This window comes from Schistocerca nitens, chromosome 8 (assembly GCF_023898315.1).
Source record: "Schistocerca nitens isolate TAMUIC-IGC-003100 chromosome 8, iqSchNite1.1, whole genome shotgun sequence".
Classification (NCBI taxonomy): domain Eukaryota; kingdom Metazoa; phylum Arthropoda; class Insecta; order Orthoptera; family Acrididae; genus Schistocerca; species Schistocerca nitens.
In genome coordinates, this window is record NC_064621.1 from 284,932,004 (window position 1) to 284,947,853 (window position 15,850).

Sequence of the window (15,850 nt, forward strand, 5' to 3'; positions counted from 1 at the left end):
CCATTCAAATTGCTACACCACGAAGATGACGTACTACAGACGTGAAATTTAACCGACAGGAAGAAGAAGCTGTGATATGCAAATGATTAGCTTTTCAGAGCATTCACACAAGGTCGGCGCCGGTGGCGACGCCTACAACGTGCTGACATGAGGAATGTTTCCAACCGATTTGTCATACACAAACAGCAGTTGACTTTGAAAAATGTCGGATTTTAGCGTATCGCGATTCCGGTTTATCGTATCGCGACATTGCTGCTCGCGTTGCTCGATATCCAATGACTGTTAGCAGAGTATGGAATCGGTGGGTTCGGGAGGGTAATACGGAACGCCGTGCTGGATCCCAACTGCCTCGTATCACTAGCAGTAGAGATGACAGGCATCTTATCCGCATGGCTGAAACGGATTGTGCAGTCACGTCTCGATCCCTGAGTCAACAGATGGGGACGTTTGCAAGACAACAACCACCTGCACGAACAGTTGGATAACGTTTGCAGCAGCATGGACTATCAGCTCGGAGACCATGGCTGCGGTTACCCTTGACACTGCATCGCAGACAGGATCGCCTGCGATGGTGTACTCAACGACGAACCTGGGTGCACGAATGGCAAAACATCATTTTTTCGGATGAAGGCAGGTTCTGTTTACAGCAACATGATGGTCGCATCCGTGTTTGGCTACATCGCGGTGAACGCACATTGGAAGTGTGTATTCGTCATCGCCATACTGGATTATCACCTGGCGTGATGGTATGGGGTGCCGTTGGTTACACGTCGCGGTCACCTCTTGTTCGCACTGACGGTACTTTGAACAGTGGACATTACATTTCAGATGTGTTACGGCCCGTGGCTCTACCCTTCATTCGATCCCTGCGAAACCCTACATTTCAGCAGGATAATGCACGAACGCATGTTGCGGGTCCTGTACGGGCCTTTCTGGATACAGGAAATGTTCGACTGCTACCCTGTCCACCACATTCTCAGAATTTCTCACCAATCGAAAACGTATGGTCAATGGTGACCGAGCAGCTGGCTCGTCACAATACGCCAGTCCCTACTCTTGATGAACTGTGGTATCGTGTTAAAGCCGCAAGGGCAGATGTACCTGTACATGACATCCAAGCTGTGTTTGACTCAATGCCCAGGCGTATCAAAGCCGTTATTACGGCCAGAGGTGGTTGTTCCGGGTACTGATTTCTCAGGATCTATGCACACAAATTGCGTGAAAATGTGATTAGACTGTCAGTTCTAGTATAATATATTTGTCCAATGAATACCCGTTTATCATCTGCATTTCTTCTTGATGTAGAAATTTTAATGGCTGGTAGTGTATAAATAAACATACCACCATTTCTTAATCTTACATTTTATATAGTGCCAATTTAAGGATAAATTTGTTTGATCTGTATTCTTGGTCTGTTGTTTTATGGGAGAAAGTGGGAGGGGTGAGGAGAAGAAAAGGAAAGAGGAGAAGGTGTGGGACTTTATTAATGTGATATTGTCCATGACCTTGGTTTTGGCACTAACTTTGGTTTTGAATTTGTTTGACCTTGAGACTGACTGTGACACTTACCTTGTGAATGATCTTGTCATTGACCTAAATGATGACTGTGACAGTGACCTTGTGATTAACCTTGGCATTGACTTTGACCCTGGAATTGAGCTTTACTTTGACCGTCATGAGTCTAACGTAGACATAACCATATTTTCTACATAGAACTCCTCTTCATCCACTGCTCTCTATCACATATCATATCATACAAACTGTGATCCCTTTAACGGACCGTCTCAGGATCAACTACAATCGATCGAGGCACTCTGTCTCTTCTTCTTGGATGTTCCCGTGTCTACTCAAATGCGTCTGTCATTGCCTCATATGTTGAACGTATAGGGATAAATAGGACGTGATTCATATCTTTTCAGCATGTAGATCATATGATTTAAAAGTACAATATTGCTCAAATATGTCCGCATGTGTAATTAGTAAAAATGACGTGCTCCATTCAATGAACGAAGTAAACACATTGTATTGAGGTGCACCACTACTGTAGATTATAATTATAAATGAAACATGGAAATGATCATTAAGTGGAAACTGACGTTAACGTGTGCAAGGGCACCCAATACTTAATCTAAAGTGAAATACACCTCCACATACTTCACGTTTGAAACGATGCATTGGCTACCAGTATTTATGTACCCACTCAGTCTCATTGGGTCCTAGGACATACGTACGATCGGAGTTAGGGGTTAGGGAGGGGATAGTAGATAGTCCATTCATGTTAGTTTCACGTCGACCGGCCAAATAGTTTTGAAGTCTCACGACAAATGCCTCTGTATACACTTGCTATGATTCAATGTCCGTTACACAATCTGCCCTTTTTTACACTGATACTTAGCTGACACGTCTATTTGTATGGTGCGGCAAGATGCGAGTTCTTTGCGCAAAAAAATTTTTTACTAGGTGTTATGATAATGTCATGGATTTTCAAATGTGGAGAATGACAAAGGAGACTGTACAAACAATCAAGAAATATTTTAAAAAGTGTAGTTAAGGTTAGCGTTGTACCCACAACATTTAACAAAAAAAGTCACAGAAAATCAAAAACTGATTCTGAAAGTTCAGTGCCTGGTGTAGCTACAAAGTAAACAACACTTTAAAGTTGGTAATTAGACATCGAATAGACGATAAAAACCAATTTTCTGGGTCCGTCGAGTACAGGGTTAATTGCAATCAGTACAACAGTTATTACACAGGCTATAGACGATACAGGCAATTGCCGGACGGAGTGGCCGAGCAGTTCTAGGCGCTACAGTCTGGAACCGCGCAACCGCTACGGTCGCAGGTTCGAATCCTGCCTCGGGCATGGATGTGTGATGTCCTTAGGTTAGTTAGGTTTAAGTAGTTCTAAGTTCTAGGGGACTGATGACCACAGCAGTTAAGTCCCATAGTGCTCAGAGCCATTTTTTGATACAGGCAATTCATTTCAGTTGAGGCATAAATACCAATAGAAAGGGTATGCAGTTGGGGTAAGTTTGCTTGAAAGCCAGCATCAACTAGATAACTTAGAAAAGTGTAATCGCATTCCCCACAACTAGCCGGAAGGGGGTGTCCTTGACGTACTGGAAGTTTTAGAGATCTATAAACCTACAAAGAGTAAACTCCATACATTATTTAATGAACTAATTGATTTTGTTTATAATGTGTTCTTATTGTTACTCCTATCTGATAGCTTTATATGAAAAACCCATCCAGTGACATGCCTTGGAAATCATTAATATATAAAAAAAAGTAATGAAGTTCAGAGAAGTATCAATGGCACCTGGTTGTATCTCGATTTTTATGTTTTTTCTGGTTTCCGTTTGTTTCTTTCCTTTTACCCGAGCGAAACATTTAATTACTTCTGAAAGTTCTATATAGGGTGTAAACGACAACTATTCACAATGTATAGTAGTGGTGTAGGTGTAGTCGGGATGAACAACTTGATATAGGACTCTTGCGATTTATTGAGCCAGGAAACTACTTCGTGTTGGTCTCCAAAACCTGCTAGGTACAGTGCAAGCGCGCCCCGTGAGATGTTGGAATTCGGCTCGCCCTCTTACACCTCCAGCTTAGTTGTGCACTTAAAAATTTTGAAATTGTCATTTGTGTACAAATTGCCTCACAATTTTGTGAATTTTAAGAACTGAATCGTTTCCTTCTTCTCTGTTTTTCTTACTGCGAGACTAATGTCTTTGTGAGTGTTAAGTGTACGTCGAATTGGAAGTGTAATTAGTTTTTACGTAACGGGTTCAAAAGTCATTTTCCTTTCAGTACCCTCAAATGAAAGGTCAACTTACTAATGTTAACGAAAGTCAGTGGTGTAAGAGGGCGACAGGATATTCAGCATCTCACATGGCCCATTTGCACTGTAGCTTCTCAATACACTGTACGAATTATGATTTTAGCTCCAAAATATTATATATGGTAGAAAAGGTTTGTCAATCACAGGGGAAAATATTATACAAATTAAATATCTCATTTAACTGTGAGAAATTCATTATTTTTTTCCATGCATTCAGACCTAACTGACTCTTTAACAAACAATAGCTTTATAAGAGCACAACATACAAGAAAATCTTTAATTAAAACATATTATGAATAAACGTTTTGCGAGATGTTTAGTTTTGGATTTAAATGTCGAATTGTTTATCTGCAGTGAATTTTACAGCCAGATATTGGTTTGAAATTTTGAACTATGTCTAAAGAAATTTAAACTACATCCCATGATATTTAATGAAGCAGTTATTGTTCTCGCTGAAGAACGGCTCCTTTCAAATAATGCAGCAGCTGTATGGACTTGTAACAGTTCTCAAAATGAACTTTGTGACTTAAATCCTCAGGTGCACTCCAGTTCAAATGGCTCTGAGCACTATGGGACTTAACATCTATGGTCATCAGTCCCCTAGAACTTAGAACTACTTAAACCTAACTAACCTAAGGACATCACACAACACCCAGCCATCACGAGGCAGAGAAAATCCCTGACCCCGCCGGGAATCGAACCCGGGAACTGCACTCCAGTATAATCAAACAACCACACTGATGTTGGCACCAAGATCAGGCTCTCTATCATTATTGTCATATTCACGTTCATGTCTTGTACACATATCTATTTTGTACGCATATCAGATACAATAATTTATAGTTATATTTATGTGTTTTATGTGGCATATGCATTTTCAGACTATGCCGAGCCTTAGTAGAGCACATCCTTTCATCTACAGTTAATGACTCCTCCACTGGAATTGGACCAAATATTTAATTCAGATGTGTAAAAAGAGGTCTTACCTTGCTCAGTTGTGCATTTAACATGAGTCTGTTTTATAAAATGAATATGCAAAACTTCATATTATTCATTGATTGTCTGATCGTCTTTGATAATTTTCTGTTAAATGCACCGTGTAAAACTAAATGTAGGTATAAATGGCTTTTATACGAACTGCGGTGCGATATTATCAGTCTACCAGTGACAGTCAGTGGGTGTACAGTGGTCTGGCGTATACTCGTGTGCTCTGAATAGTGCTATTACCGCGTCGCACACAAACGCACACAAATTTTATAGCGGCATTGTTATGTTTTGTACACGATTTGGACCAACTATTATGGTGAACATTATAAAACAAAAGGTTAGACAGTTTAAATGCTGTGAGCTTTCTGGAGTGTTAGGAACAACTGCAGCAATGCTCACACGAATGGACAGCGATTGTCGTCGCTAGAACCGAATTGTTTTGCAGCCAACCGAACTGCACAAACAAATGTATCTTAATTATTATTGTTTTAGTAGCAACTTAATGAACGGCAAGGGATTAAGAAATTAACCGCTGCGGCGGAGACGTTTAAAACAGATTATTTTGTGTGTTTTAGCCGGAACCATGAATTCGCGATCGTGATACTTAAGCCAAAAGCGGCTGGACTATGGTTTTGCGATTGGTGAGTTAAAGTGAACGTTATATCGCCTTAAAACTGTATATGAGACATTGATGACAGATAACGTGTCTAAGGAATGCCGTGGTCTCACAGGTATGAACTTGGAACTGGAGAGCAACAATTACGTCTGACCAGCCTGTGACTAATTAATACGATGGAGAATAATACCATCGCCAGGAGAGTCATATTCTAAGCAAGTGGATGTGTCCACAGCAATTACACGACCAATGCAGCCATTGTGATTACGCTATCAGCACCAACGAGCCACCGTCAACGTCGCAACACACCGACCATGTACAGATATAACCGTCCGAACAAGCCTAGGAGGTCCAACAGTACCGACCAGGACCGACCGAACACCGTGTCATCCTCAGCCCTTAGGCGTCACCGGATGCGGATACGGAGGAGCATATGGTCAGCACATCACTGTCCTGGCTGTCATAAGTTTTCATGACCCGTGACGCTACTTCTTAATCAAATAGCTCTTCAATTGGCCTCACGAGGGCCGGGTGCACCCTGATTACCGACGGACTCGGCAGACCCGGATGGTGATATATCCAAGTGCCAGCGAACTCCGACAGTGCTTAACTCTGGTGATCTGACGGGCACCGGCGCTATCACTCCGTCAAGGACGGTATGCTGCAATATAAAACTCTCTCTCTCTCTCTATCGCTGAACAAAAACAAATAGTGCTTTAATCCGTTCCAAACGTAATTTCTTTCCTTAGTGTAAGACACTTTCCTGATAGATTGCTTTTCTTACAAATGAAAATAGCTTCGCGATCTATGTTGACGTTGTTACTTCAACCATTAACAACAGACATTATATTTTAGTACCTTCAACTCCCTCTTGTGTTTTGTTATAGCTGTTATTACTGTGTTTTAACACGTCTTCTGGAGAGATGTTTGCTTATGTATGCTTACAGTGTCAATGGGAACTATAAATTTGACGGCTGTCCAACTACGCGAGCTGTGTTTGCATTCAGCAGAACGTCATATTTCCGCATACTCAAGTCTAAGCGCATTTTTAATTGGCTTTCATATTTATAACTGCCCGCCTCCCCCCCCTCCCCCACCCGCATGAACCATGGACCTTGCCGTTGGTGGAGAGGCTTGCGTGCATTAGTGATACAGATGGTCGTACCGTAGGTGCAACCACAACGGAGGCCAGACAAACGTGTGGTTCCTGAAGAGGGGCAACAGCCTTTTCAGCAGTTGCCGGGGCAACAGTCTGGATGATTGACTGATCTGGCCTTGTAACACTAACTAAGGCGGCCTTGCTGTGCTGGTACTGCGAACGGTTGAAAGCAATGCGAAACTACGGCCGTAATTTTTTCCCGAGGGCATGCAGCTTTTCTGTATGGTTAAATGATGATGGCGTCCTCTTGGGTAAAATATTCCTGAGGTAAAATAGTCCCCCATTCGGGTCTCCTGGTGGGTACTACTCAAGAGGATCTCGTTATCAGGAGAAAGAAAACTGGCATTCTACGGATCGAAGCGTGGAATGTCAGATCCTTTAATCGGGCAGGTAGGTTAGAAAATTTGAAAGGGGAAATGGATAGGTTAACGTCAGATATAGTGGGAATTAGTGAAGTTTGGTGGCAGGAGGAACAAGACTTTTGGACAGGTGAATACAGGGTTATAAATACAAAATAAAATAGGGGTAATGCAGGAGTAGGTTTAATAATGAATAAAAAATAGGACTGCGGGTCAGCTACTACAAACAGCATAGTGAACGCATTATTGTGGCCAAGATAGACACGAAGCCCACGCCTACTACAGTAGTATAAGTTTATATGCCAACTAGCTCTGCAGATGATGAAGAAATTGATGAAATGTATGATGAGATAAAAGAAATTATTCAGGTAGTGAAGGGAGATGAAAATTTAATAGTCATGGGTGACTGGAATTCGAGAGTAGGAAAAGGGTGAGAAGGAAACATCGTAGGTGAATACGGATTGGGAGTAAGAAATGAAAGAGGAAGCCGTCTGGTAGAATTTTGCACAGAGCATAAATTAATCATAGCTAACACCTGGTTCAAGAATCATAAAAGAAGGTTGTATACATGGAAGAATCCTCGAGATACTAGAAGATATCAGATAGATTATATGATGGTAAGACAGAGATTTAGGAACCAGGTTTTAAATTGTAAGACACTTCCAGGGGCAGATGTGGACTCTGACCACAATCTATTGGTTATGAACTGTAGATTAAAACTGAAGAAAACTGCAAACAGGTGGGAATTAAAGGAGATGGGACCTGGATAAACTGACTAAAGAAGAGGTTCTACAGAGTTTACAGAGTTTCAAGGAGAGCATAAGGGAACAACTGACAGGAATGGGGGAAAGAAATGTAGTAGAAGAAGAATGGGTAGTTCTGAGGGATGAAGTACTGAAGGCAGCAGAGGATCAAGTAGGTAAAAAGATGATGGCTAGTAGAAATCCTTGGGTAACAGAAGAAATATTGAATTTAATTGATGAAAGGAGAAAATATAAAAATGCAGTAAATGGAGCAGGCAAAACGGAATACAAACGTCTCAAAAATGAGATCGACAGGAAGTGCAAAATGGCTAAGCAGGGATGGCTAGCGGACAGATGTAAGGATGTAGAGGCTTATCTCACTAGGGGCAAGATAGATACTGCCTACAGGAAAATTAAAGAAACCTTTGGAGAAAAGAGAGCCACTTGTATGAATATCAAGAGCTCAGACGGAAACCCAGTTCTAAGCAAAAAAGGGAAAGCAGAAAGGTGGAAAGAGTATATAGAGGATCTATACAAGGGCGATGTACTTGAGAACAAATGGAAATGGAAGAGGAGGTAGATGAAGATGAAATGGGAGATACGATACTGGGTGAAGAGATTGACAGAGCACTGAAAGACCTGAGTCGAAACAAGGCCCCGGGAGTAGACAACATTCCATTAGAACTACTGACGGCCTTGGGAGAGCCAGTCCTGACAAAACTCTACCATCTGCTGAGCAAGATGTATGAGACAGGCTAGATGCCCTCATACTTCAAGAAGAATATAATAATTCCAATCCCAAAGAAAGCACGTGTTGACAGATGTGAAATTTACCGAACTATCAGTTTAATAAGTCACAGCTGCAAAATACTAACGCGGATTCTTTACAGATGAATGGAAAAAGTGGTAGAGCCGACCTCTTGGAAAATTAGTTTGGATTCCGTAGAAATGTTGGAACACGTGAGGCAATACTGACCTTACGACTCATCTTAGAAGAAAAATTAAGGAAAGGCAAACCTACGTTTCTAGCATTTGTAGACTTACAGAAAGCTTTTGACAATATTGACTGGAATACTCTCTTTCAAATTCTAAAGGTGGCAGGGGTAAATTACAGGGAGCGAAAGGCTATTTATAATTTGTACAGAGACCAGTTGGCAGTTATAAGAGTCGAGGGGCATGAAAGGGAAGCAGTGGTTGCGAAGGGAGTGAGACAGGGTTGTATCCTCTCCCCGATGATATTCAATCTGTATATTGAGCAAGCAGTGAAGGAAACAAAAGAAAAATTCGGAGTAGGTAATAAAATCCACGGAGAAGAAATAAACATTTTGAGGTTCGCCGATGACATTGTAATTCTGTCAGAGACAGCAAAGGATCTGGAAGAGCAGCTGAACGGAATGGACAGTGTCTTGAAAGGAGGATATAAAATGACTATCAACAAAAGCAAAACGAGGATAATGGAATGCACTCGAATTAAATCGGGTGATGCCGAGGGAATTAGATTAGGAAATCAGACACTTAAAGTAGTAAATGAGGTTTGCTATTTGAGGAGCAAAATAACTGTTGATGATCGAAGTAGAGAGGATATAATACACTCCTGGAAATGGAAAAAGGAACACATTGACACCGGTGTGTCAGACCCACCATACTTGCTCCGGACACTGCGAGAGGGCTGTACAAGCAATGATCACACGCACAGCACAGCGGACACACCAGGAACCGCGGTGTTGGCCGTCGAATGGCGCTAGCTGCGCAGCATTTGTGCACCGCCGCCATCAGTGTCAGCCAGTTTGCCGCGGCATACGGAGCTCCATCGCAGTCTTTAACACTGGTAGCATGCCGCGACAGCATGGACGTGAACCGTATGTGCAGTTGACGGACTTTGAGCGAGGGCGTATAGTGGGCATGCGGGAGGCCGGGTGGACGTACCGCCGAATTGCTCAAGACGTGGGGCGTGAGGTCTCCACAGTACATCGATGTTGTCGCCAGTGGTCGGCGGAAGGTGCACGTGCCCGTCGACCTGGGACCGGACCGCAGCGACGCACGGATGCACGCCAAGACCGTAGGATCCTACGCAGTGCCGTAGGGGACCGCACCGCCACTTCCCAGCAAATTAGGGACACTGTTGCTCCTGGGGTATCGGCGAGGACCATTCGCAACCGTCTCCATGAAGCTGGGCTACGGTCCCGCACACCGTTAGGCCGTCTTCCCCTCACACCCCAACATCGTGCAGCCCGCCTCCAGTGGTGTCGCGACTGGCGTGAATGGAGGGACGAATGGAGACGTGTCGTCTTCAGCGATGAGAGTCGCATCTGCCTTGGTGCCAATGATGGTCATATGCGTGTTTAGCGCCGTACAGGTGAGCGCCACAATCAGGACTGCATACGACCGAGGCACACAGGGCCAACACCCGGCATCATGGTGTGGGGGGCGATCTCCTACACTGGCCGTACACCACTGGTGATCGTCTAGGGGACACTGAATAGTGCACGGTACATCCAAACCGTCATCGAACCCATCGTTCTACCATTCCTAGACCGGCAAAGGAACTTGCTCTTCCAACAGGACAATGCACGTCCGCATGTATCCCGTGCCACCCAACGTGCTCTAGAAGGTGTAAGTCAACTACCCTGGCCAGCAAGATCTCCGGATCTGTCCCCCATTGAGCATGTTTGGGACTGGATGAAGCGTCGTCTCACACGGTCTGCACGTCCAGCACGAACGCTGGTCCAACTGAGGCGCCAGGTGGAAATGGCATGGCAAGCCGTTCCACAGGACTACATCCAGCATCTCTACGATCGTCTCCATGGGAGAATAGCAGCCTGCATTGCTGCGAAAGGTGGATATACACTGTACTAGTGCCGACATTGTGCATGCTCTGTTGCCTGTGTCTATGTGCCTGTGGTTCTGTCAGTGTGATCATGTGATGTATCTGACCCCAGGAATGTGTCAATAAAGTTTCCCCTTCCTGGGACAATGAATTCACGGTGTTCTTATTTCCATTTCCAGGAGTGTATGTAGACTGGCAATGGCAAGGAAAGCGTTTCTGAAGAAGAGAAATGTGTTAATATCCAGTATAGATTTAAGTGTCAGGAGGTCGTTTCTGAAGGCATTGTATGGAGTGTAGCCATGTATGGAAGTGAAACACGGACGATAAATAGTTTGGACATGAAGAGAATAGAAGCTTTCGAAATGTGGTGCTACAGAAGAATGCTGAAGATTAGATGGGTAGAACACATAACTAATGAGGAGGTATTGAATAGAATGAAGGAGATGTGGCGTTTGTGGCATAACTTCACAAGAAGAAGGGATCGGTTGGTAGGAGATGTTCTGAGGCATCAAGGGATCACAAATGTAGCCTTGGAGGGCAGCGTGGAGGGTAAAAATTGTAGAGGGAGACCAAGAGATGAATACACTAAGCAGATTCAGAAGGACGTATGTTGCAGTAAGTACTGGGAGATGAAGAAGCTTGCACAGAATACACTAGCATGGAGAGCTGCATCAAACCAGTCTCAGGACTGAAGACCACAACAAGAACAAGAACAAAATTACAGCCTGCTCCATCATTATTTACGGGATTTTTTGCGATTTCTGCTGTTTCGTAGTTCGCTACCAAATTCTGAAACTTTACTTTGTTACCTTCCGAAGTAAAACGCATTGTTTTGAGTTTAAATAATAAAATTCGAGCTCAAAACTACGCAGAGTAGATGTTAGAACCATTTCCTTCGCAGTAACTCGTCTCCTACCTTGCAAACTTTACAGAAGCTCTCCTGCGAACCTTGAAGAACTAGCACTCCTGAAGGTAGGAGACGAGATACTGGCAGAATTAAAGCTGTGAGGACCGGGCGTGAGTCGTGCTTCGGTAGCTCAGATGGTAGAGCACTTGCCCGCGAAAGGCAAAGGTCACGAGTTCGAGTCTCGGACGGGCACACAGTTTTAATCTGCCAGGAAGTTTCATATCAGCGCACACGCCGCTGCAGAGTGAAAATCTCATTCTGGAAACATCCCCCAGGCTGTGACTAAGCCATGTCTCCGCAATATCCTTTCTTTCAGGAGTGCTAGTTCTGCAAGGTTCGCAGGAGAACTTCTGTAAAGTTTGGAAGGTAGGAGACGAGATACTAGCAGAAGTAAAGCTGTGAGGACCGGGCGTGAGTCGTGCTTCGGTAGCTCAGATGGTAGAGCACTTGCCCACGAAAGGCAAAGGTCCCGAGTTCGAGTCTCGGTCGGGCACATAGTTTTAATCTGCCAGGAAGTTTCATATCAGCGCACACTCCGCTGCAGAGTGAAAATCTCATTCTGGAAATGGCTCATTGTTCACGTCTTGTTGCTCCCGCAATTGCGTTGTTACCCAGTAAGTCACGGGGCCCGTTTTACATGAGTTCAAATGGCTCTGAGCACTATGGGACTCAACTGCTGTGGTCATAAGTCCCCTAGAACTTAGAACTACTTACACCTAACTAACCTAAGGACAGCACACAACACCCAGCCATCACGAGGCAGAGAAAATCCCTGACCCCGCCGGGAATCGAACCCGGGAACCCGGGCGTGGGAAGCGAGAACGCCACCGCACGACCACGAGATGCGGGCTACATGAGTTCCTTGGAACAGAATGACCTCAGATGCGAGAAGCTGCTCGAGTAAACTTCTTCGTGGAAGCTAGACTTCTGGAAACCAGAGGAAAAGACAAACGCAGAATGTTCTCACACCAGTTGTAGCCGTATGTCTGAATGATTACTCACTATCTCTTTTCATTACTGGTGTCGACATAAGCAAGAGAAATTTTCCGGGAATCCCGCTTGGAAAACAAGTTTCTTTAAAGATTACGTGTCGAGAGATCTGCAACACCAAAATTTCTAATTCATCAAGAATCATAAAATGTAACAAAGGCAAAACAAACAATACAAAACCACCATTTCTACATTTCGCAGCCAAAATACTGCACAGGAACATATGAGGGGTGGCACACCACTCTCTCACTTTAACTACAAATTCAGATTAACATTCATATTTTAGGTCATGATCTCGGTATTCCCAAGTACTACATTTGGTATGTGTTGTTTATGACTTATTTACGTGAGGAAATTGTGGGCAGGATGTTCCTATATCTGCATGTGTAGCCTGTAGAGAACTTGCACCTTATGGCCCGTAGTGGAGGCCATGAAGAACAGGGAAAGAGAAAGATTGCGGGCCATAAATGCTGAGTATCCCTCGAAAACCCAGGCGATCATTGTAGGCAAAACCACCCCTTCCTTCCGCCTCCTTGATTTCTATATCACCATCTATGGCCATCCTATCGCCCTCACTCCCACACTCAAATATCTTGGCGTCACCCTCGTCCGTCGCCTCTCCTGGACTCCCCACCTCCGGACAATCCAAGCCAAGGCACGCTCCCGACTCAGTCTCCTCAAGCTCCTCTCCGGCCGTACGTGGGGTCTGGACCGCTCCACCATTCTCCACACCTATAAATCCCTCATCCGCCCTATCTTTTGTTATGCCCATCCGGCTTGGATCTCCGCCCCCCCCCTACTTTTTACAAATCCCTCCAAATCCTTGAACGCCATGCTCTCTGCCTCGCCTATCGCATCAATCTCCCCTCCCCTACGCGGATCCTGTATGATCTCATCCCCTTCCCCCACCTCCTCCTTTTCCTTGAAAGGATACGGATCCTGTACACCTCCCATAAACTCGATCCTCCTCACCCGCTCGTCTCCCCGATTCTCTCCCACCCCCGCCGCTGCCACGCCTGTATTCCCACGTCCCACCCGGTCTCCATCTCTCCACCCTCCTTACCCTCTCCCAAGGTGGCTTCCGCCAGCTCTCCCTCCCTGATGATGTCCCCCTCCCCTCCATCTACCCCTCCTACCAACTTTGATCCTCCCTCCCTGTATCTGTTCCTTTGGGCACCCTCCACCCCTCCTCCCCTTCTCCCCACTCCTCCCCCGGGCCTCCCCTCCCCTGTCCTTCTCCTCCTCCGCCCATCTCCTCAGCCATTGGCATCTATGTTCTCCCCTCTCCACCCTCTCCACCCGCCCTCACCCTTCTTCCCCTCTTGGCAGGTCCCCGGACTCGCACACGCTATATGGACTTTCGCGCGCCGGAGATCATCGCCATCTGTGTCCCGTGTTGTTTTTAGTGTCCGCCGTCCCGCTTCTACGTTCACTTGTGCCGTCGGATTCGTCAGTGTTATGTGCGCCGTGTCAACGTGTTTTCAGTGTCGTTATCGTCGCGTGTGAACGGCTCCGTGTTTTTTGTGTATCTGTGACCACTATTTTTTGCCCATCACTCTGTTCATTTTAATTCTCCGTTCTTGTACTGTTATTGTCACCAATGTGGCTGAAGAGCGGCGTAGCATGCCGCTGCCAGCCTACCTGATTGTTCAGGTGTTAAAATAACAATAAAGTAAAAAAAAAAATGCTGAGTCCGGCGACCTGGCTAAGCAAATGGTTCCCGGAAGTAGCGCTCTGTGGATTGTAGCTGTAGAAAGACTTTGGGTCGTGGCTCTCCACTCTTTCCACTTAGGGTTGGAGCAGAAAAGCGCCAGTTTGGAAAGACATTTACCTGGGCCAGGCGACAGTCCGTAGCGAAGGTGGCCAGTTTGCAGAAACTGGGTGGAGGAAGCCATTTTAAGAGAGACTGCTGTAACCTGAGCTTTTTTTTTTTTTTTTTTTTTTTAGCGAGCTTAACAACCTTCTTTCAGATATTGGAAATGGATGGCCTGGAAAGATTATATATCTTTCTAAATGAGAGACTGTGCTCCAAGCTAGGTAGTCGCTTCTCGCCGAAATATGACCGTGCTTAGGATGAGAACACTGTCGAAAACCTTTTTTTGGACAAGAGAGATTTTAAGTCGCTGATTGGATCCTCTCAGGATATGCAACGCAGAGGCTTACTCCCCCTGCGTGGTTATCCCGGTTCTGTGTGTGGATTGGCTACCAGGCCAGTAGAACAGTCAAGAGGGGAGATTCAGTGAGTAGAGGATAATTCGATTGGTTTGTACAATATGGAGGCGGTTCTGTTTTTGCTACATCGCCTACTATACCGAGGCTTTGTGAAAACTGATGGTCATTCTTTGTCTTCTTCGTCATCTGGTCCTCCCCTGTTAGAAAACTACAGGTCTTTCCCTTGTGGCTGAGACCTATTCAAATGTACCAACAGTGGAACTGCATGTCATCTCGGACATATCGTGTATCATGAGGTTGAACTTACTCGTCCGAGTCAGCCGTCTGACGTTTGACAATTCCCGCGTGCACCGTGGTGCCTGTAAGTTAAATGATTCAAATGGCTCTGAGCACTATGGGACTTAATATCTGAGGTCATCAGTCCTCTAGAACTTAGAACTACTTAAACCTAACTAACCTAAGGACATCACACACATCCATGCCTGAGGCTGGATTCATAGCGGTCGCGCGGTTCCAGACTGAAGCGCCTAGAACCGCTCGGCCATAACGGCCGGCTACCTGCAAGTCAAATTGGTTTTAGGAGATTGTACCTCGCACTGAAATCTGCCAGGATTTCAGGGATCTTATAGAAAAGTTTCCCGCTTTCTAGTAATCAGAACGCCAGTCCGCGTAGTTTGCAAATTTTCGTGGACATGTCAGAACGTTACAGGTGCCGCAATGCGCCGCTCCTCGTCCACAGCGCGCCATTTCCTGCTGCCGCCTGAATCAAGGCGAAAGGGTAAAGTATTGCTGCCGCGTGGTATTGTTAAATGATATTCATAGCTCCTTGTTCTCTGGTGAATAGTTTGTGCTGTAGTTGATCGTTGTTGATTCCGTCTGAACAGGGATGGGTCTAACAGTGGATTCATGTAAACGAAGTCCGACTGCGTTGTTCAAATGGTTCAAATGGCTCTGAGCACTATGGGACTCAACTGCTGTGGTCATAAGTCCCCTAGAACTTAGAACTAGTTAAACCTAACTAACCTAAGGACATCACAAACATCCATGCCCGAGGCAGGATTCGAACCTGCGACCGTAGCGGTCTTGCGGTTCCAGACTGCAGCGCCTTTAACCGCACGGCCACTTCGGCCGGCAGACTGCGTTGTAAAAGGGATTAATTCAGGAGAGAATTTCTATAACTTCCATCCCAATGAATGCTTTGCCAATCGAGACCCATCCATTTCCTGATTTGTGTTTGTCATTTTTTGTA